The sequence below is a fragment of the Pinus tabuliformis genome, chromosome 6, assembly GCF_031772625.1.
Source record: "Pinus tabuliformis cultivar Carrire ecotype Pingquan chromosome 6, CPIR1, whole genome shotgun sequence".
In the NCBI taxonomy this organism is placed as follows: Eukaryota; Viridiplantae; Streptophyta; class Pinopsida; order Pinales; family Pinaceae; genus Pinus; species Pinus tabuliformis.
The window spans coordinates 1,098,819,013-1,098,840,380 of record NC_142292.1 but is presented as its reverse complement, the minus strand read 5'-3'; the positions used below and the strand labels follow the sequence as shown (position 1 = coordinate 1,098,840,380).

The window sequence follows — 21,368 nt, the reverse complement described above, 5'->3', positions numbered from 1 at the left end:
GACTTGATCATTAAGTTGCCCCACTCAAAAACTATTTGTTTCTTTCAAAAAAAATTGCATTTCGAACATTACTACAAAAAAAAAATGCAAAAAAGGCAAAACGCTCCCGAAAACGCTCCCGAAAAGGCAGGGAGCGAAATTTTTTTTAGGGAGCGCGCTCCCGACCCGCTCCCGAGTCGCTCCCGCCTGGAGCGCGGATCGGGAGCGGGAGCGAGGGGGGGGGGGGCGCTCCCCCGCAACACTGCTTGTATCTATATAATGAAGATCTATATACTTATATCTTATATAGATATACTTTTAAATTCTAATGAATCCATATATATATATATGTATGTATGTATGTATGTATGTATGTATCTCTCTCTCTATATATCATGTGGAGAGAAGATCCATTTATATATATATATATATATATATATATATATATATATATGTAAAATTGTAAGTCAACAATGATTAAAGTTGTTTTTTAAATTTAAATCATTTTTTTGTCCACCGATCCATTCAATAATGGACATTGAATATTGAAACAATGCATCTTAATCTAGAAAAATGGTAAAGTTCATTATTGATCAATAGAAAAATAATAGATTAGTAGTATTGAGTCTTCATTTTTGAACAAACACACATACAAACATTAGCCCTATGGCATATCAGCAAAATGAAAACCAACATAGTTGAGTACTAGAAATCAAGATCTATGTTCTTTGTTTCTGCATCATTGTTATCAAGTGGACTTAGTTTCTTGGTCAACATTTTCTACAAGAAATCAATATTCTCAAGCATGGGGTCAACTTTGGGACTTGAGGTCAACTCCACTTTTTTGAAGTGTTGTGAAATGGGCCCTAACTCTTGTATATGTGCCTTTCTATTGCATATGATAGAGTGTGCACTTGTTTTTTGTTGCACCCCCATTTATCCCCACATCGAATATTGAGGATTGAAGTTCTTTCCTTGTCTAGACATGGTGTGGAAAAGACAAACAAAAATATGTAGAAGTTGAAATCTTATGAAGTAAAAATGTGGGGATCTGTAGAGTGATGTAATAAGTTAGGAATGAAAAATATTGAATGTTGAACCTTTGGACACAAATTTCTTGCAACAAAAACAATGAACAATACCTTGCTTCCTCTTCTCTTTTCTGCTGATATCTTCAAAGATCATAACCAAATTGAAAATGCAAAAGTGCTTGAAATTAGGGTGTTTTTGTATAAAAGGGAAAACACTTATTTGTTTAGGGTTCCCTATTGGTCCCATCCGAAGCCCAACCTTAATCTTGGCTTTTTAACTATGAAAGTAATATTTTTTCATGTTGAAATTGACGTCATTGTACTCATAATGAAGATATGTTCTTGAATTTTCCTAGGTACGAGCATGGGTACATTGTTTATACATGGGTAAGGTTCCCATTATGGGTATGGGTAATCAAATCCCCAAGTACGCATATTGATTTACTTTTTTCCTAGTTATGAGCATGGGTACATTTTTTATACATGGGTATGGGTAATCAAATCCCCAAGTATGCATACTTGATTTACCTTGTTACATGAGTCATACAATGAATAGTTCATTACAATGTTCTAATTAGTTGGTTGAGTGGTTGTGTTTCCCAACAATTGTGTAGGTAGGACCTCTATGTATAATGAGGGCCACTATTTTGAATTGATTTCTCATCACAGTTGCAGGGAATATCTTTGTCAATTTTGTGTCATAGCTTCATCTTTGTTTATCATGTATATATGTACCTACATGAGGCAGTGAATTGAATGCGAGTTTCAATTACATTCCATGTGTTGTGTTTGCTATTGTCATTAGTATTTGTTTTAATCTCATTTATTTAAATCATGTTCGCACATATTACAATTCAAGAAGGGAGTGTTGATTGTTCATGTCCATGACTTTCATATCTGATGATTACTTCCATTGATTTTTTAATTTATACTTCTTGTATCACATTCATCATTAAGCAATTATATATAGAAAATCTCAACTGTAAAACAATAATGACAGTAGGATCATGAAGAGACAGCGAAACACGAGACAAAATTTTTTCCCTGGGAAAACCCTAACTAGGGAAAACCCAACAACCTTTTCTTAGAGAAATTATTCTATTCAACAAGAGATACAATTTGATTTTTCCAGTCAAATAAATTCAAACTATCCAATAAACAAGCCCAGGTCAAACCTGGTAAAACTGAGAAATTTTGGTCTCTTGAAGAACTGGTCAACTCAGGTCAAATGGGCTGAATTTTGGCCTCCTACACCTGCCTCAAAATTCAAACTACTGCCCAGAAAGATACACAGAAAAACTTTGTTCTGCTCCCACATGTGTGAAGCCAAACAAAGGTCAAATAGAGATGAAAGATGGCTTGGTCAATGTTGGATTGTTCTTGTCAAACTTCAGAGTTCTTTCCTTCTCTCTTCTTCGTATAGATGAACAAAAGATCAGATGTACTGTGATCCGAATTGGTGCTAGATGGAGGAGAATGAATGACAATGTATAGTGGATGAATGAGCCAGAATAGGTGTGTCTTTTCACTAAGCATACTTTACTTTTTGGAAGCAAAATTTTGAAATTCAATATCTGGATTTTCCCTCTTTTAATTGGAGCGGACATAAGAACAGAAATTATATTTTTATCCTTTTGTAATTTGTGGGAAAATATAATGAATGAATACCGACCACAACTATCGAAATTCAATACTCCCCCATAGCTAGGGAGATATTCTTTTTGACTTCTTCAAATGTTCTCTTATTGAAAAATTTCTCCATACCAAGAAAAGGTTCAATGAGCTAACTATGTTAATGTATCCATCCACTTCATGTTCTATACCAGAACCACGTGGAAAGTATCTTGCATGAGGATCATGCAAAGGAATCTAGTCACCCACTAGCCAAAGGCCTTATGGGGTCCCATTGGCCTTTTTGGACTTCTGGGGTCAACATGACTAGCCCTCGGTCACCAATTATCCATGTCGTCACCTAGAACCTGATCAACACCTGTGACCTATGGTGAAACCCTGGGCCATTACCGTTCCTGCATGCCAATTGAATGGTGATACATTGCTTGATGCTAAGGGCACTCACTCCACCCACCTGGGGAGCACTCTGGGCCTTGATGATCTCTGGGCCATTCTCCCTAGCCACATTACATGGCCCATGAACAAAACTTTGACTTGTCAATATCTCGACCTAGGGAGAATGTTTGCCCCTTGATGCTATAACATCAACACTCCTTTTAACCAAGGGAAGCATTCTCAACCACTCTAAGCTTGTCCTTGAAGTATACAAACTTCATCTTGGGATAGAGGCTTTGTGAGAATGTTAGCATCCTGCTCGACTGTAGAAATGCATTGGAACCTCATTACTCCTTTCTTTACTATGTCTCGGATATAGTCGTACTCAATGTGCTTCGACCTGTCATCACGGTCCTCTCTTGCACCAGATCAAACAATCTTGCGAGTAACTTACACTTGCTTCACAACTCGCCAAACTAGTTGCAATATACAATGTTGAGTGTGACTTGCTCGTCCTGAAACAACATCCTGATGTGCTCTTCCTGTCTTCTGCAATCTCTGCCCGATCTGTATATTCCTGCAACTATAGTATATACTTCATCAATTATGTTTTATCTCAATCCATAATTGACCGTGCCATGCAAATATCTCAATACATGCAATCATAAACTGGTCGACTTCCTTCACTAGATTAGTTACCACAGCTATTTTCCAGTCACCCTGAGTGGGTGCTCCCTCTGAAACAAATCTTGTTGTGGCAATCCTGGGTGCTCCCTCTGCCACTTAGCTTCTTTAGATTGGTAACCATGGGAGTTGTCATGGACTTATTGTCCACCATCCCAAGTTTTTGAAGAAACGTAATAATATACTTCCTTTGACCAAAGAAGTTCTCGCCCTGCTTCTGCTATACTTCTAGTGCCAAGAAGTAATGTATCCAACCAAGATTGTTCATCTTGAACTCGAAGGTCAACTCTCTCTGAGACTGAAGTAGGGCTTGACTGCTCCCTCTATCACGAAAGCAAATCCTCCTGCCACTGTTGCTCCCATAAAAAACAAGTCATATAATAACAAGATCAACCAAGACTCATCATATATTAATATGAGAATACCAAGCCCAAAGTGTCTTCTTGTGATTGTACAAAGCCTTGTTTAGTCTGCAATCATGGGACTTCTTCTCATGTACCTCAAAGCCCTAAGGTAGCTCTATGTACACTTCTTCTTCCTCAGTTACTCCATTGCAATCTTCACATCCACCTGATGTAATTTTCAACCCATAATAGAAGCAATACTAATAATAATTTTAGTAGAAGTGTACTTGGCAATTGAATATTTCTTCATAGTCCTCTCCCTCTTTCTGGGAGAACTTTCTTGCCTTGAATCCCGCTTTGTACATTTCTATGCTTCCATCTACCGTATGCTTGATCTTGTGGATCCACTTGGAAGTCACCACTGACTTCCCTTAAGGTCTCAACACAATTTCTTCCATCATGGCATCCTTCAAACTTGTTGGCTTGCCTGCTCCCTCTGAACTAGGAGCTCTCCCAGTCATCAAGCACGGTTCTAATACAATTTCTTTCTCATGAACACAAATTACTGATCCTGGGAGAATCCCCTTGCCACTAAACTTTGCTTCGTTCTTCCAGTGTTTTCATCAGCTTGCCAGAATCTTGGTAGTCTTTATGATGTACCTGCAACCTTTATTAAGAAGTCATGGAAGAAACAATTATAACCAAGTAAAAGAAACAAAGACGTAAGAGGCTGTCTAATAATAAAGTGAGAATGTTCAAAGAAGAAAAATATGAATTACTTATCTTTTGATTTGAGGATTGTAGGAAATTGACAACTCCCTCTTGATCCTTGCTCATTTGCATACTCATCATCCTCATCATCGACTGTTAATGCATGTAGCTCTCCTTTCCTTTCTTGCATGAGCTAGGGTTTCTTCTTTCAACGGAATCATCAATTTTCAATACTTTGGGTCTAGCTCTAGGGTTTTGTTCACAAAGCCTAGGGCTTTCTAAATTATAGCCTTCAAGACTTTTCTAGGGTTTACAAACCTTGGGTCTACCGGTTCTTCTAGGAAGGGCTCATACTTTAGCACAAGTGATATAACTTCTCTTGCTCTATGTGTGAGAGCCTTTCTTCTCAGCTCCCTCTGTCTATGGAGTAACTTTATTGAATCAAATAATATTTATCATATTTGAAATGCTTGAAGAATAACTCTGTCATATACTAATATGTTCCAACAGCAACCATAATCAACTAATGGTACCCTAGCACCAACTACATATCTCAACCAATACAATCATAACCAGAACAATACAATGCAGGACATCTTCTGCATACTTGACAAGAGCCCTTACTCATTCATACAAGATATTTCTGTAGCAGTACAAGGTTCACAATATATGGCATTAGTATTCTAGAGTCTTCGATTTTTGCAACTTCAAAAACAACACTATGCTTATACTTCAATCCAACACATCATATTTCAAGATGCCAAATGTTCTTGGCACACACTTGGTCCATCCCCCTTAGCAGACCTTATCTTGCCTTTAGGCCTTATCCAACTTTGAACCATAATCCAAATTCAAAACTATGATGATGTCATTACTTCAAGACGACTTACATGCTACAAAACAACGAGTGTACATTCATTGGTTGAGAGGCAGTGACCTTAGAAACACACTTGGTCCATCCCCCTTAGCAGACCTTATCTTGCCTTTATGCCTTTTCAAACCTTGAACCATAATCCAAATTCAAAACTATGATGATGTCATTACTTCAAGATGACTTACATGCTACAGAACAACGGGTGTACATTCATTGGTTGAGAGGCAGTGACCTTACAACATCTTCCTATAGTGCACGAGCACTTGAAAAATAGTATGGAAAATCCTTATTCAAGACATACCTTTCAGGTCTTCTAGGGTTTACAAACCATAAGACAAATAAGATCATCAAATTTTTCATGTGCAAATTTTCTTACCATAGTCAATACCGATGGGATAATTCATCCAAATCATAAGAGGACAAGAATGTGCCATGGAGTCCCATGCCTCTGCATATGTGATTGTTGACGAAGTGATGTTATCAGTCAATCAAGGAATGCTCCATCTAGTACAAGCAAATGTATAATGATGCATTATAGCCTTTTGTAAGGCTTGTAATTTGCCTCTTTGTTGACTAATAGAATATTGCAGGGAAATAGGGAATGCTTCATAAAAATAAGATGTTTTAATGTCTTCCATAGAAATCTTCTAAGAGAAGTCGCTCCATCAACTGAGGCAAACAAACAATTTTCAATTTGCATGAGCATGTGATATTTGAAATGTTCCTTCCAGATATTGAGAACACTTCACATTTATCAACCATGAAATGTTATTGCCACTTTGCAAGATTGGGCACAAATTTGGGTGCTTAATTTGAAGGTAATTGTTCTAGATGCTAGGATGCAAAAGATTCAAGACGCCTTGTTGAAAAATCAAGTGCAATGGATATTAGCACCAATTTCAACCATACAAGCATAAGAAAAGTAGAGATCACAATGCACAAAATCAACACAATGTCTACCTTGGGAAAACCCACATGGGGTAAAAACCCAACAATTCTTTCCTTAGAGAATCAATTCAACAAGAGATGTCAAAGTCAAAGCTATGGACAAACTGACCAGCAAGAGCATCCACCAAGTGTCCAAGTCAAACCCTCTTCAAACTAATTGCAATAGATATGAATCGTCTACAAGGATACACAGAGAATTTGACCCCCTTTTCATAGAGTTAGGCCACAGGAGATTTAGCCTTCTTGCACTAAAATAACCACAGAGATTCAACCTCCTTGCACCACAGATATTCAACCTCTTGCACAAAGAAGAATCACAGATACCTCGGCCTTTTCCTCAGAGAATTCACCACAAAAACTCAACTACTTTGCATGGAGAAGAATCACACACTTGGCTACTTTTCACAAAGAAGAATCATAGAAAGCTCGACTACTTTTGCACAAAGACTACCACAGGGAATTCAACCCTTTTCCATAGGAAACTTTAGCTTCCTTTTACTAAAATTAGTCTTGTATTTTGATGTTGATAATCAGCTTTTAGTCCTCTTGGTTCTGCTCCTTGTTGACCTTCTTATGGCTAGAAGAATTATATACTCTATGCTCAGATCGAATGGTGCTTGAGAAGTGGACGAGTGTCTTATATATATAGTGAACACTAGGTCGAATGGGGGCCATGAATACCTGCGCTGAGTCGAAGAGAATAGGGTTGACTTGGACAACTTGTGGTGGCAAAGCACAAATTTAAATTTGTCTTTTGATAAATACAAAAATAATTTATTTTTTCTTTTGAGCATGAAGAACATGCTTTACATAAATATCAAAATATATTATGAAGATCGACCATGGCTACAAACTTCGACACTTCCATCGTGGATATTCCCCTTTAAGCAATGAATTAAGATTTTGAGTTTTTATCTCCCTCTGTATATAACTCTCTTAAAACAAATCAATCAAAAGTTTAGCAATACAATTTTGACTTCAATATATACAAGACATCAGTCAAATCCCTCGTAAACTCACAAGAGTGGCTCCTTTCCATGACCTCTTACACAGAAGACAACGTCGTTGGCTTTTCCACTGACTAAGGCACTTCATACTTCTTTTGGCCACCTTCTGAGGCTCCTCGACCTCTGATGCTCAGACTAAGGCCTTTTTCGGTCTCTTCTAGGCCTGCAACCTAGTCTTGAGGCCATTCAGCCCTCTAAAAGATGGACTAAGGCCTTTTGGCCCAAAACTTAGGGGTTCGATCCTCTTCCATAATCTTCGTCCTTCTTTCAAATTACAACCAGAGTTTGGACTAGGGCTTCCTCTATGGATGATCTTCTAATTTTGGTAATGAGAAGGGGTAGTGTTAGCCGTGAGAGAACAAGCCCTAGACGATACAAGTTGGCTTCTTCAAGGCTACTCTTGTCACCCATGCTTTAAAACCATGTTGTTTTTTCATGACTTTCTAATTTGATAATTACTTCCAATGGCTTTTTAATTAATACTTCTTGTATGGCATTCATAATTAAGCAATTATACATAGATGTTAAAATTGGCAACTAGGGCCAAACTCCATGTGGGTCATCTTATTCATGGTTGATAATATTTTTATTAGATTCCTCTCGTTGAGAGGTGTAGGATTGATCTAAAGATCATCTGATTCCGATAAGTATTTATGGAGATATGAATTTATTTTGATTATGGAATAATTATCAAACCGACCTACAACTCATGTAGGCTTAGAAGCCCAATAGTCGCATCTATTCAAACATCAACAGTTGTGTATAAATACAGGAGGACTTTTTCTCATTTGCACTCACTCATCTCATCACATCTCTCTCTCTCTCCTGCGCAGAAAAGAGGCTCTTCTCTACTACGCAGAAAAGAGACTCTCTCTCACACATGTGGAAGGAAGGTGCAGATTTTAGGGCTGCAACTGCAGAATCGAAGTTTGAACAGCATTGACCATCAGTCTGCCTCTCTCAAATGCACTGCAGGTTCATTTGGGTCTCCTTTGAAGGCCACATTTTTTGGTGGTGGAATCAAGCCGATCCGACGGTCGGTTTGCAAGATATTGTTTGCCCTAGTTTCGCTAATCTAGGGTTTGCTGCTGCTGATGTAAATCAGATTTATGTACTATTTCTCTCTGCTAGATTATTGAAGATAAAGGAAGATTTGATCAAAGGGTTTCCTCACATTGGGGTTTGTCCCTGGCTAGCCGCCACATCTTGTGTCTCTTGTCTTGGCTTGTTTTCTGTCAATCGTTTAATGTTCTATCTGCACTTTACTTTATGTACATGTGATTGCTAATCTGTGGATAATAATAAGAAAGATAAGTAAACTGTTATAAGCATAGAACATACCATAACTTAACATGGTATCAGAGCTGAGGTGAAGACAAAGCCCAAGCAAGAGCAAGAGCAATCACCGAAGAGAAGATTGGCAAGGCTATCCTAAAAGAACTATGGGGTCCTCATCACTCTTTCCTGCTGAGGACAAGCTCCGTGAGAAAGCTGACTATCACGGATGGAAGATGTCTATCGATCTAACCCTAGAAGATCAAGGAGTGTTGGACCATGTGAGAGGCAATATTGTTGAGCCTCCATCAAATGCATCCGTTGCTGCCAGGAACAAATGGAAAACCGGAGAAGTCAAAGCAAAGAAGATCATTCAGGGCTCTATTGACAAGCGCTTGGTGGACTACATCTCTGACCGGCACACCTCCAAGGAAATCTACGATAGACTGGTGAGTTTATTTAAAGTTAATGATGCAAAACAAGTTTTGTTTCTAAGAAATAAGCAGGATGAATATTATCTACCAGCTGCTCTATGTACCTCTGCTCCTTTGGACTCAATGGGAATTTGGCTCATTGATAGTGGTGCCTCAAGGCACTTCACTGGTTACAAAGAAGTTCTCCATAATCTGATAGAGAAAGAAACTAACCTGGAAATTGTCCTTGGAGATAATATGAAATATCTCGTGAAAGGTGTAGGCAATGTCTCTCTCAAATTGAATCAAGGTAATACAATCCACTTACAGGATGTATTATATGTACCTATATGTACCTGACCTCAAAAAGAACTTGGTGTCCATCTAGGCAATGGAAGACAAAGGCTACAAGTTAACCTTCAGCGATGACAAGGTACGTATATGGAAAAATAATGTTAAAGATGCCTTCTCTCTTGTGTTTCGAGTTGTTTCATTATATCAAGTCGGTGGAAGTCCACTGGGTGTCATGTCTTGTGACACATCTCTTCAGTTCGAACTTTGGCATTGGAGGTTTGCCCACCTTCATTACAAAGCTCTACCCAATATAAGACAAATGGTAACAGGGATGCCCGAATTCCGAGGAGAGAAAGAAGGTGTATGTTCAGGATGTGCCAAAGGAAAGCGCAAAAGGGGACCATTCCCCTCAAGCCAAAGCAAGACCTCCGATATATTACCATTGGTTCTCTCAGACATATCTGGTATGATGCCTGTAAACTCCTTGGGAGGATATTCATATTACCTTACTTTCACAGATGACTATTCTCGAAAGACGTGGATATGCTTCTTGAAAAAGAAGGATGAAGTGTTCTCTTGGTTTCGACAATTCAAAGCCTTGATCGAGAATCAAACCGAAAAGAAGATCAAAATCTTAAGGATTGATAATGGGACTGAATATGAATCTAACGAGTTCCATGATTTTTGTAAAGAGGCTGGCATTAAGAGGGAGACTACTACACCATATACTCCTGAGCAAAATGGTGTGGCGGAAAGGAAGAACCGTACGATTGTGGAAGCAGTCCGTGCCATGCTCCACAATCAAAGACTTCCGAAGTTTCTATGGGCTGAAGCTGCAAACACCGCCGTATATGTACAAAACCGGTGCCCTCATCAAGCATTGGGTTCCAAGACTCCTGAAAAAATGTTCAACTGTAAAAAACTTGACGTATCGCATTTTAGAATTTTTGGAAGCCTTGTATATTTTCATGTGCCGAAAGAGAAAAGGAATAAATTGGGTGCATCTGGAATGAAAGGAATCTTCGTGGGCTGTGGAGAAAATACTAAGGGCTATAGAATCTATGTAGCCGGTCAAAGGGAAGTCGTGATTAGTCATGATGTCACCTTTGACGAAGATATGGCTCTTAACAAGGTGGACAATCTTCCGACTTTGAGGAGCTCTCAAGAAGCCGACACCAGGGAACCGAAAGAAAAGGATGATGAAACAATGCCTGATGTGGGAGAACCCATGGATCCGGTTGATCCTCCTCCACATGAGCCTTCCTCTTCTAGGAAGAGGCCTTCATGTCTTAGGGGGCTACTTGATGACGCTGAAGGACATGTTGCACCCCGAGGAACCTTCCGTGAAAGTAAGAAACCTAACAAGTATCAGGGATACCTGACCATCATGAGCACGATCATACAAAATGAGCCTTCATCATTCTCAGATGCCGTCAAGCATCAAGTATGGAAGGATGCTATGACCGAAGAATATGAGTCTATTATGAAGAATGATGTCTGGGAAGTAGTTCCCCAACCCCAGGACAAGACAGTTGTCACTTCTAAATGGCTTTACAAGATAAAGCATGCAGCAGATGGAAGTACGGAAAAGTATAAGGCTCGTTTTGTTGCTTGTGGCTTCTCTCAGAAGGAAGGTATAGACTATGATGAGATATTTGCACCTGTTGCCAGATATACGACCATTCGCTCAATCATAGCCCTTGCGGCTTCACAAGGATGGAACCTACATAAGATGGATGTCAAGACCGCGTTCTTGCGTGGTTCGATCAAAGAAGAGGTCTACGTGGAGCAACCCGAAGGATTTGAGATTTATGATCGAAAATCTCATGTATGCAGGTTGAAGAAGGCTCTCTATGGGCTGAAGCAAGCACCCCGAGCATGGTATGAGAGGATCGATAGCTACTTGATAAAGCTGGGATTCACTAGGAGTGAAGCCGATCCTAACCTTTACTTTAAGGTTGAAGATGACAAACATCTCATACTGGTGCTGTATGTGGATAACCTCTTTCTAACAGGTGCAGACCCTCTCATTCACAAATGTAAGAGGGAGTTGTCTTTTGAATTTGAAATGAAGGACCTAGGACCGATGCACTATTTCCTAGGACTTGAAGTGTGGCAAAAGCCTGGGGAAATTTTCTTATCTCAAGGAAAATATGTGGTGAAGATATTGGAAAGATTCGGTATGGTGGACTGCAAGCCTGTGACTACCCTGATGGAGCTTGACTTCAAGAAGTTAAGCGGTAGTGCTGCTGGACTTGTTTTACAAAATGCCACCGAGTATCGGCAACTCGTCGAAGCATTAATGTTCTTAGTGAACTCCCGTCCAGATATATGCTTCGCAGTCAACACGTTAAGTCAACATATGGTTGAACCTCACCACATACATTGGATTGGTGCCAAGAATCTGTTGAGATATCTTCGTGGCACAATTACTTATGGGTTAAGATACACTGTCGGAGATGTGAGACTACTTGGATACACTGATGCTGATTGGGTAGGCAATATGGAGCACTGTAAGAGCACTTCCGGGTGCTGTTTCTACTCGGGATTTGCTTCGATATCCTGGATGAGCAGGAAGTAGAAGTCGGTGGCTTTGAGCACCGCCGAAGCAGAGTATATTGCTGCTAGCATGGCCTCCTGTGAGGCAGTCTGGTTGCGAAAGCTCTTCAGTGAGCTGTTTGGATTTACATTGGATACCACCGTGATCTTATGTGACAACCAGAGTGGGATTCGTTTGTCAGAGAATCCCGTATTTCATGATCGCTCCAAGCATATTGATATCAGGTATCACTATATTCGAGATATGGTGCAGCGGGGAGCTATAAGGCTCCAACATATTGGTACAGATGAACAAGTCGCCGACATTCTAACAAAGCTCCTAGGGAAAGTCAAATTCTTGACTTTCCGATAACAACTTGGTGTTGTTCAAAGACCCTCTGATGAGGGTCCTGTATGATGTATTGAGCTCTGGGAGCTCCCGGGGGGGGTGCGGGGTACTTCTTGGAGCAACATATGACCACAGGGTGATTGACCATCCCCTGGTGGTATACATGTACACCCCGTGGCAACTATGTAGCAGGATAATTGGTTTTCCTGTGAGGTCTGGATGATGTGTTCTCCATGACAACTATGTAGCAGGATGATTAGTTCTCCTGTGAGGTCTGGATGATGTGTTCTCCATGGCGTTTATGTAGCAGGATGATTAGTTCTCCTGTGAGGACAAGATTGATTAAGTTCTCCTGTCAAGGCATCCTACCCATGTAGTCTGGGATTCATGGGAAGTACCTCTCATCTGATCAATGAGCAAGGAAATGAGGATAGGGACCATAGTAGTACCAATAGATGCATCGCGGTATCTACCGTACTCCCTATGCTAGGATGACCTTCATTGATTTGGGATCAATGATACTGGTCTGGGACCAGTGGTAGGAGTTGTACCCACTATGACGCTGACTTCGGGTCGGTTGAGATTGGTTTGGGACCAGTGGTACATATTCTGAGATTGACTTTGGGTTAGTGAAGGACTGGTCTGGGACCAGTGGTAGGAGTGGTACATACTATGACGCTGACTTCGAGTTGGTTGAGACTGGTCTGGGACCAGTGGTACGCACTCTGAGACTGACTTTGAGTCAGTGGAGGATGATACTGGTCTGGGACTAGTGGTAGGAGTTGTACCCTCTATGACGCTGACTTCGGGTCGGTTGAGATTGGTTTGGGACCAGTGGTACATACTCTGAGACTGACTTTGAGTCAGTATGATACATCCTCGGTCATTTCTCCCTCTTCATAATTCGGACAAAGCAGAGCAGAGCAGAGCAGATCAGAACAGGGCAGAACATAACAGAGCAGAGTAGGTAGAACAGAGCAGAACAGGCAGGATAGAGCAGAGCAGAGCAGGGGTCAAGCTGTATAGGGCAATGCATTTGATGGATGAATAGTAGCGACCGACAGACAGATTGCAGATGGAGTTCTCCCTAGTTGAGAGGGAGTGTTAAAATTGGCAACTAGGGCCAAACTCCATGTGGGTCATCTTATTCACGGCTGATAATATTATTATTAGATTCCTCTTGTTGAGAGGTGTAGGATTGATCTAAATATCATCTGATTCTGATAAGTATTTATGGAGATATGAATTTGTTTTGACTATGGAATAATTATCAAGCCGACCTACAACTCATGTAGGCTCAGAAGCCCAACAGTCGCATCTATTCAAATATCAACAGTTGTGTATAAATACAGGAGGAATTTTCCTCATTTGCACTCACTCATCTCATCACATCTCTCTCTCTCTCCTGCGCAGAAAAGAGGCTCTTCTCTACTACGTAGAAAAGAGACTCTCTCACACATGTGGAAGGAAGGTGCAGGTTTTAGGGCTGCAACTGCAGAATCGAAGTTTGACCAGCGTTGATCATCAGTCTGCCTCTCCCAACTGCGCTGTAGGTTCATCTGGATCTCCTCTGAAGGCCGCATTTTTTGGTGGTGGAATCAAGCCGATCCTACGATCGGTTCGCAAGATATTGTTTGCCCTAGTTTGGCTGATCTAGGGTTTGCTGTTGCTGATGTAAATCAGATTTATGTATTATTTCTCTCTGCTGGATTATTGAAGATAAAGGAAGATTTGATCAAAGGGTTTCCCCACATTGGGGTTTTACCCTGGCTAGCCGCCACATCTTGTGTCTCTTGTCTTGGCTTGTTTTCTGTCGATCGTTTAGTGTTTTATCTGCACTTTAATTTATGTACATGTGATTGCTAATCTGTGGATAATAATAAGAAAGATAATTAAACTGTTATAAGCATAGAACATACCCTAACTTAACAATAGATAATCTCAAATGTAAAACGATAATGACAATAGGATCATGAAGAGACAACCATACACAAGAGATACAAAATTTTTACCTCGTGAAAACCCTAACTAGGGGAAAACCAAACAAATTTTTCTTAGAGGAATTATTCAATTCAACCATTGATACAATCTTATTTTTCCAGTCAATTAAAATCAATTTGTCCAATAAACAAGACCAAGTCAAACTTGGTCATAAATGTTGGCCTCCTAAATAACTGGTTTAACTCAAGTCAAATAGGCTAAATTTCAGCCTTCTACACCTTCCTCAGTATTCAGACTACTGCGCAGAAAGATACACGAAAGAATTTTGGTCTACTTCCACACGTGCGAAGTCAAACAAATCAAACAGAGATGAAAGATGGCTTGATCAATGTTGGATTGTTCTGGTCAAACCCCAGACTTCTTTTCTTCTCTCTTCTTCATATAGATGAACAAAAGACTAGATGTAGGTGTGATCTGAATTGGTGCCAAATGGAGGATGAATGGCAATATATAATGGATGAATGAGCCCGAATAGGTGTGTCTTTTCACTAAGTCTACTTGACTTTTTGGAGGAGCTGACTTGACTTTTGGAGGCAAAATTTTGAAATAAAAATTTTGGATTTTCCCTCTTTTAATTGGAGCCGACTTAAGAACAAAAAATTATATTTTTATTCTTTTGTAATTTGTGGGGCAAATATAATGAATGAGTACCAACCGCAGCTATCGAAATTCAACAGGGAGCCTTGTAGTTTTGTGACAAAAAAAAAATTCAATTTTCTATGTGAGAGTGTGATGAATTGGATTTGTTTGTTTATGTTTTTTCGACCAAGAATTTGAATCGAATGTAGGGATAAGATTGATAACTACCCCATCCAAGTTTGATTGCATGTGACATTGATGTGACCAGGGGCTACCAAACATGGTTGTACAACGTAGAGACCATTCAATTTTGCACCAATCATCCTTTGGTCATCCATTTGATTTGTTGATTGCATTTCTTCATATGATAATGTCATGAGTGATAAGTGTGGGAGGAATTCTTAGCATGACAAGTTGTACAAAGTCCGTTGTTACAAAGTTTTGTAGTGATAATGAATCTCAAAAAGTAGTTACATTCTTTTGAAAGAGGAAATGGTCATATAGAATATATGGGAAAATTGATCAATGAGTATCTATTGAGCTTGGTGAGAGACTTATTGTCCCAATTAAACCTAAACTTGTGCATGGAAGAGTAAGGTAGCAGTGAGATAAAGAGGGGCAATAAGCCAAGTGAGAAAGGGAGTTTTGTTTGGCCAAATCTTTAGTAGGTACAATTCAAGTTCAAGTCCTCATTTGAGAAGTGTTGGGGAGTCAAGGAGAGGAACTCTGAAAGCTTTCCGTAGTAGTAAACATTGTACGCTTTCTACAATGGCAAAAGTTTCCCGCTTTTAATGGTGTCAGAAGTAAATACCATGTTGAGCATTGCAATATTTGCAAGACAATCTGGATTGCCAATGGGCAAGATGAGGAGGCATATTGGGTGAAGACATTCTTTGAAACAACGACAAACATTATAGATGATTGGTACATGGAGATCCTTGCAAATTATTTTTGTCAATGGTAGACATTAGAAATGAATATGTTTAAGATGTTATGTCATGACAATAAATTTCTAGGTGAGATATATAACTTGAAGCAAGAGTGGTAACGATCTCTTCTTTGTACTATTTGAAATTAAATGCCCTTATTAGGAAAAGCAACATAGAAGTAATGAGCAGGTCATTGAAAAGACAATTGATGGAAGCATTACTACTTGGATACAAAAACAAGGTCATTTCCCATTAAGGAAGGGGCAATGAAGTGAGGCTTGATCTTAAAAGGTGGTGATCATGGGAGGTTGTCAATGAGGAGTTGAGACAAGCCCTCCACAATTAATGCATTAATAGAAGATATTGCCAAATTTGTGAGGGAGATGACTATTGAAAATAGACTTTGAGTGCCTAGTCAAACAATTTTGTTACAAGTGTAGAGTAGTGAACATGATACTTGGGAATGTAGTACGATACTTGAAAGGGAGAAAATAAGAAAATCATGCATGTTAAGAAAAGGGATAAGGAGGAAATAAAATAATAATAATAATAATTAAAAAAGACCCTAATAGAGGAGTTGCCTTGTGCAAAAAATTGTAGAAATAATGACCTGGGAAGACATTGGTGCAATGTTTTCTGTGTGGAAGTGGGGACATTATGTAGGTATTGTAAGGAAGTTGAACTAAGGATGATATAGTTGTGTTAGTGGTGCAAACTTGGTAGTGCCTCATAGTGTATACAACATCACAATACTCGAACTTCTCTGTAGGGAAGGCTTATCAAAGAAAGCTAAGTAGGTGATTATTGAATTATATGAAAAGAAACACACAAATCTATTGTGACTTGTCATTAAGACAAAATATCTATGTTCTGCCAAGACTCTGGGATTGGGGGACTTGGGTTCGGGGAATGCACAAGGGGGACGTGTGGGAGTACCCTGAAATTTTAGGGAGAATTAGGAGGGATGTTGAGGTGTGTGTGTGTGTGTATATATATATATATATGTATGTATGTATGTATGTATAATATAATAATATAATATACTATAATTCAAATTCATATTCAATAATGAAAGCATAAATACATTGATTCATACATGATTGAATTAAATAATGAAATACACTAATCCATATTCATCATTCTTACTTATACACACATCATTCATCCATACACCATGAGATTCAATAATGAAATACATTGATCTATATTCATCATTCATTATTCTATAATCTACATTGATTTAAAAATTAAATTCATCATTCTAGATTCTAAATTGATTTAAAGTTTAAATTCATCATTCATCATTCTAGAATCTAATTAGTACCAAGCAAAATAGACTATAGTAGATACTAAAGTTTGAAGTCTGGATTAGTAAATTGATATAACTCAAACCCAAAAATAGTAAAGAGTGACGAGTCAGAATCAATTTGAGGCCATCGATATTTAGAGTCAAGACTCAAGTTAAAATTGAAGATTAAAAATGGACAATGAGCATTGAAGGAGTGCTGTGGGGGAGGAGAGGCAACAATTAATGGGTATGTTAGATAGCGCTGTGGGGTATGCTGAGTAGAGGTAATCTTGGTTAGTCAAATGAGTGTGTTAGGGATTGCAAATTAGTTATATTTGTTATGCATTTTTTTTTAATTTTCATTTAATTTTTAAATTTTTTTGTTATATATATATAAATTTTAAGGGTTATTAGACAAAATTGAGGGGGATGCCTAGACATCCCCCCTCAAAAGCGGGCGAGGGGAAAGCACCCATTTTGTGGAAATACCCGTCCTACCCACACTGGGGAAACATTTACCCTTGCGTCTCCCCAAAAGGGGTTTGTGGGAAAGCACCCATTTTGTGGAAACACCCCCCCTCCCTACACTGGGGAAACATTTACCCCTGCGTCTCCCCAAAAGGGGTTGTGGGGAAACCTTTCCCCAAGTGACCCCGCCTCCCCATCCCAAGTGTGTTGGTAAGCGTGAGGTGCGTGCACCCCACCCTAGGGGAAATGTCCTCGTTGAATGTTGCAAAATATAAGGATACAATCAAAGATATACATAAAAGAAAAAATCTAGTTTAGTAGAAGCCAAAATTGAAAGGTTGATGCTAATTAGGCCAAATTATCACTTCTTCTAGGTGGAAACACCAATGAAGATGACTACATTAGTTGTGCACATGCCTTTCATGGAAAAAGCCTTGGTAAAGAAGGTTAAGGAACTTGCACATGAAGATGAGTTGGTAAAGTTGTAGTGGATTGCAACTTTTGTCAAGATATATGGTAGAAGATTAAAGAATAAGAAACCCCAAAGTTGAAAGGGTCCAATCAACTGTTAAAAACTCAAATATGGGTTGAAAAGAGATCCAAATTATGGTTCCAATGTTGGGATGAGAATTGGAAAAACCTAGATCTCATTTGCAAAACTAAGTGGAAACCCTTCTCGATCTCTTTGATTAGTTTAATGAAGGAAACCCAAACATTTAATAAACAACATAAAATCAATAACAAGTAAATATTGGGGTGGGAAAGAAATAAGAATCTATTAGCAGATAGGATTATATCCGATCCATGCCTTTGAGTGGTGAGCTAGCTTTTGTCAGTTATCATATACTTAGTCTGCTATAGGTTTACTTTTCCATAAGTGATGGAGTTCTTTGTGTTGATTTTTCGTAGGTTTTCTAAACTGATAATTACTTCTTTTGATTCTTAGTTTAATCTTTCTTTCATTCAATTTCACCATAAAGTAATTACGCAAAAGATATTCAACAATAGACATTAAGATCAGAAGGAGACAGCCAAAAACAAGAACACAAGCATTTACCCTGGGAAAACCCACATGGGAAAAAACCCAGCAACCTTTTGCTTAGAGAAATTCGTTAGTTCAATAGGAGACACAACTAGATCATCTAGTCATTAAGAATGCTTGGTCAAACCTGGTCCACTACCTCCTCCTAGTCAAGTCAATACTTCAGAAGTTCGATGTTCTTTTTGGACCGAAAATTTTGGTCTTGTAGCTTTATCATACTTCAGAATTTCAGTCTTGGAACTCGTCCTTCTGCACCCAAAACTCGGCCCTGCAACTTGGTCATACTTCAGAAGTTTAGTCCTGCAATTTACTTCAAGTCTTGTCCTTCTTTACCAGGGATACATCTTCCTTCTTCAACATAAATTATGTCTCAGATAAGCTTCTTTTCAGCCTCAGATCCGTTTCCTTCTTAGCTGCAGATTCAACTTCTTATTTTGCCTTAGAAGGTCCGAGTTCCCTTGGTCGATGAGGAGGTTGAATGACACACATATATAGTTATTATGCTAGCTGAATGGGTGCCTCTACACTGGGGCCGACTTGACTAGGAGGAGGGCCGACTTGGTTTCTTTAGAGCCAAAAATTAATTTTTCCAAAATTCAAAATTTTCCTCTTTTAAAGGGACACGAAGTACATGCATTGGAATTTTATCTTTTGACAATAGCATGAAGAACATGCTTTACAAATACATCAATGACAAATAATAATTGCGAAGACCAACCATAGCTACAAAATTGAACACTTTGTTGGGTGTTTTGAGGAGCTTCTCATTATAAACACATATTGTTTAGTTCTTCGATGGTCTGTCTTAAACCATAAATTTGTTTGGCCAGAGTTGCAATATTCTTTCATATATATACTTGCAAGTTGCACCTGAAAGGTCAACACAAAGTGCATCATTTTCACTTTGGTGAAAACTTCTTTTTGAGAATCTGGCAATAGAAGAAGCAGAAGAAATTATTTTAACATCCACGAGGCTAAAGATAGCCTATGAGATAGATTGCTTCTTCATCTGCTTGATGTATTCGACCCTTTTCCTGTGAAGCTTCAAAATAAATGCTCCCATTTTCTCCTCGCTAAAGAGATTATCCCAAGAGCTAGCTGCCAGCATATCTGCATAATTTTCCCTGTTGTCTTTGAAGGCCTCACATTCTAAAATGAAATGCTTTTCTGTTTCCACTTTTCCAGAAGAACAAAAAATGCATACTTTTTCCTCCCACACTTCTTTTGGCCTTTTCCACTGCCCTGTTTCACAACGAAGTTGATGAGAATTAGTCCTTAACTGAGCAATAAGAATTTTGGCTCTCAAAGAGATATTGTCCTCTATGTATGCTTTTGGCTGATGACTATGGGTGAGATTAAACACTTCAATATAGTAATTTTTCTTTCTTCCTAGCTCCAAATCCTAAGTACGCTTGTGGAACTTTTCCATAACAAAAGCTTTTATCTCTTTGCTGTTTATGGGACATGCGTTCAAGCAAATACCCCATTTACTAAACCATTTGTTATTTTGCTGCATCCAAGTATTTTTTCTCTTGCACAATCTGTCATTAAAGACAACTTTAGGCCATCTACCCTCTTCCATTTGCTCATTTTTTTTAAATACTTTATGACTGGAACCATAGCAATTGCTTCAATAGGGGCAGTCCCTGTTTCACTTAACATGATAGCATAAGGAACTGCACTTTTAATCTTGAATTTGTTTGTAATAAAACGCTTCTGAATTTTCTCAATTTGTCTCCATTGCATGTTGGATACACTGCTGGCCAATAGTTCACAACCATAGAGAATCACCGGAATCACTAGAAGCGTTTGATTCCTAAAATCAAAATTAAACTAAAAAAACTATTAAAATCTGAAATTAAAATCTACTAAATCTAAACTAAATGATTAAGATTATTCCTAAAATCAAAATTAAAAAAAATCTATAATCTAAATCTAAAGGTATATACAAAGGCTAACACATTAAAAATTAATAAAAAAAAATCTAAGTAAATATTATAAATAAATGTTAAACTAAGAAAACTTAAATCTAAAACATAAAACTAATCTAAAACCTAAGACTAACCTATGCTATGAAACAAGAAGAAGAATTAACCTACGTTACAATCTGAATAACCAAACAAAATATGAATTCATTTAACAGCATATATAACTTACGAAAATAAAACCTCAGGCAAAAAAAATAACGCAATAGTCCCGAGCATAACAGTTGGAACGCTAAACAACCCACGGGAAATACGCTGGGCAGTTCGGAAAAGCTACAGCGATACGCATTTGATTACCTGCTACGGACATATGTTCATAACGTAGGCCCAAGCCACTGAAAGGTTAAACCACCGCAAGTATTCATATCATAAAATCAAAATCGAAAATGCGTTAAATGAAATGCTATACAGTAAGAAAATAAATCGTGACTGCGCCAAAGGAAGGGTTTAAGCCGCCAGAAAGGAAATATGCCGCACGCCCCTTCAGCCTGCCCTACTATTTTCGTAGCCTGCTCATGCACATTTTATTGAAGTCTATACAGAACTCATCTCAGTGAAAATACGACGAGGTGAGGCATGAGAAAGTCAATAAGGAAATCAAACGTGCATCAAATGATATACC

The 21,368-nt window shown here is 38.6% G+C and overlaps 1 protein-coding gene across 7 annotated transcripts in view; it reads left to right on the top strand.

Moving 5' to 3' along the window:
• PUX1 (plant UBX domain-containing protein 1) overlaps window positions 1–21,368 on the top strand; it is a 408,013-nt gene that overhangs the window by 207,376 nt on the left and 179,269 nt on the right. The gene's annotated exons all lie outside the window — the stretch shown is intronic.